This window comes from Anastrepha obliqua, unplaced genomic scaffold (genome assembly GCF_027943255.1).
Source record: "Anastrepha obliqua isolate idAnaObli1 unplaced genomic scaffold, idAnaObli1_1.0 ptg000134l, whole genome shotgun sequence".
In the NCBI taxonomy this organism is placed as follows: domain Eukaryota; kingdom Metazoa; phylum Arthropoda; class Insecta; order Diptera; family Tephritidae; genus Anastrepha; species Anastrepha obliqua.
The window spans coordinates 10,001-12,500 of record NW_026562234.1 but is presented as its reverse complement, the minus strand read 5'-3'; the positions used below and the strand labels follow the sequence as shown (position 1 = coordinate 12,500).

General features: G+C 27.1%; 1 non-coding gene and 1 pseudogene across 1 annotated transcript in view; both read left to right on the top strand.

Annotated features, from left to right (window-relative positions):
• The first annotated feature begins 500 nt into the window (after nt 1-500).
• On the top strand, nt 501-681 carry LOC129251954 (5.8S ribosomal RNA; annotated as a pseudogene).
• A 444-nt stretch (nt 682-1,125) lies between these two features.
• Nucleotides 1,126-2,500, top strand: part of LOC129251958 (large subunit ribosomal RNA) — a 3,986-nt gene continuing 2,611 nt past the window's right edge. The window contains exon 1 of the ribosomal RNA XR_008583185.1: nt 1,126-2,500. This exon is cut by the window's right edge and continues 2,611 nt beyond it. This is a non-coding gene — a ribosomal RNA (large subunit ribosomal RNA).

Genomic DNA, 2,500 nt, shown 5'->3' with positions numbered 1-2,500 from the left:
AGAAAAAAAAAAAAAAATTTATATAATTATTTTGAATCCATAATTCTTTTTATTCTTTTTCATTCAATTTGTGATCCATCAATTATATCATATTAAATATAATATATGATGGTACATTTTGTAATGTTTTTTCTTATTTTTTTCTTTTAAAAACCTTTAAACATGAAAATAAAAAGTTGTACTTATTATTCATTTGATTGAATGATAAGTTAATTTGTTCACAATAACAAAAGTGGTATATATTTATTATATTATTATATATATACATAAAATGATTAAAAAAATACAAAATAATTGAATCATAATAAATACCACCACTGTATTATTGTTGAACTAAGACATTCGCAACTTAATAAAAATGTTTAGAGTTAAATATATTTGATATATATTATTGAAAGAAAATCAATTTATATATTATTAATATTATTTAATTTTACTCTTTCAATTAATATATGCAAAAAAAAATTGACATTTGTTATAAATAAAAATAAATAAAAAAATACTCTAAGCGGTGGATCACTTGGCTCATGGGTCGATGAAGAACGCAGCAAACTGTGCGTCATCGTGTGAACTGCAGGACACATGAACATCGACATTTTGAACGCATATCGCAGTCCATGCTGTTATGTACATTAAATTCAATTTTAAAGTACTGCTTGGACTACATATGGTTGAGGGTTGTAAGACTATGCTAAATAAGTTGCTTATTCTTTTATAAAAATAATTGAATTTAAGCAAATGTGTATATTATTGGATTTTAAATAATTCATAATATTAATAGCAAAAAAAATAAAGATATATAATGAATTTTATTTATTATATATTCTTTAAAAAAAAAATCCTCTCAAATAAAATGAAATGATGAAAATATTGAATCTAAGTATTCTTTACAAAAAATTTTCATATTATTTATATATATATATATAAAATAATAATTTATATATGTAATTAAAAGGAGGAATGTCTAGCATAAAAATTAAATTTTTTATTCTAGGATTGCCTCATTTTACATTATTATTATTTTTATATATTTACAATATATAAAAGGAGAAAAGAAAAATAGAGATGAAAAGATGATATAATTTTTTTATTAAATTGTGAGAAGATAAAAAAAGAATATTAAAACAACCTCAACTCATATGGGATTACCCCCTGAATTTAAGCATATTAATGAGGGGAGGAAAAGAAACTAACAAGGATTTTCTTAGTAGCGGCGAGCGAAAAGAAAATAGTTCAGCACTAAGTCACTTTGTCTATATGTCAAATGTGAGATGCAGTGTATGGAATATCTTAATATCTAGTATGAGAAATTAACGATTTAAGTCCTTCTTAAATGAGGCCATTTACCCATAGAGGGTGCCAGGCCCGTATAACGTTAATGATTACTAGAAAGATATTTCCAAAGAGTCGTGTTGCTTGATAGTGCAGCACTAAGTGGGTGGTAAACTCCATCTAAAACTAAATATAACCATGAGACCGATAGTAAACAAGTACCGTGAGGGAAAGTTGAAAAGAACTCTGAATAGAGAGTTAAATAGTACGTGAAACTGCTTAGAGGTTAAGCCCGATGAACCTGAATATCCATTATGAAAAATTCATCATTAAATAATTAAAAAAATAATGTGCATTTTTTTCATATAAGGACATTGTAATCTATTAACATAATAAAGTATTTATCAAAAGATCATTGGTGATATTAAGTTTATTTAAATTAATTTGCTTTTTAAGCATATTAACATAAAATAAATACTAATGATTTGATAAAGTGTTGATAGATTTTATTATATATAATGCTAAAATTCATTTTTTGAATTTTACAAAAAATTTAATATCTATGATATTAATATTTATTTGTATGCATTTATATGATTAACAATGCGAAAGATTCAGGATACCTTCGGGACCCGTCTTGAAACACGGACCAAGGAGTCTAACATATGTGCAAGTCATTGAGTTATATTAAACTTAATGGCATAATTAACTTAACTTAAATATAATGGGATTAATTTTTAGTCTATTTTTTAATAAATAGTCAATTAATTCAATCCCGGGGCGTTCCATATAGTTATGTATAATGATAATTTATTATTATTTATACCTCTAACTGGAGCGTACCTTGAGCATATATGCTGTGACCCGAAAGATGGTGAACTATACTTGATCAGGTTGAAGTCAGGGGAAACCCTGATGGAAGACCGAAACAGTTCTGACGTGCAAATCGATTGTCAGAATTGAGTATAGGGGCGAAAGACCAATCGAACCATCTAGTAGCTGGTTCCCTCCGAAGTTTCCCTCAGGATAGCTGGTGCATTTAAAAATTATATAAAATAATCTTATCTGGTAAAGCGAATGATTAGAGGCCTTAGGGTCGAAACGATTTTAACCTATTCTCAAACTTTAAATGGGTAAGAACCTCACCTTTCTTGATATGAAGGTTGAGGTTATGATATAATGTGCCCAGTGGGCCACTTTTGGTAAGCAGAACTGGCGCTGTGGGATG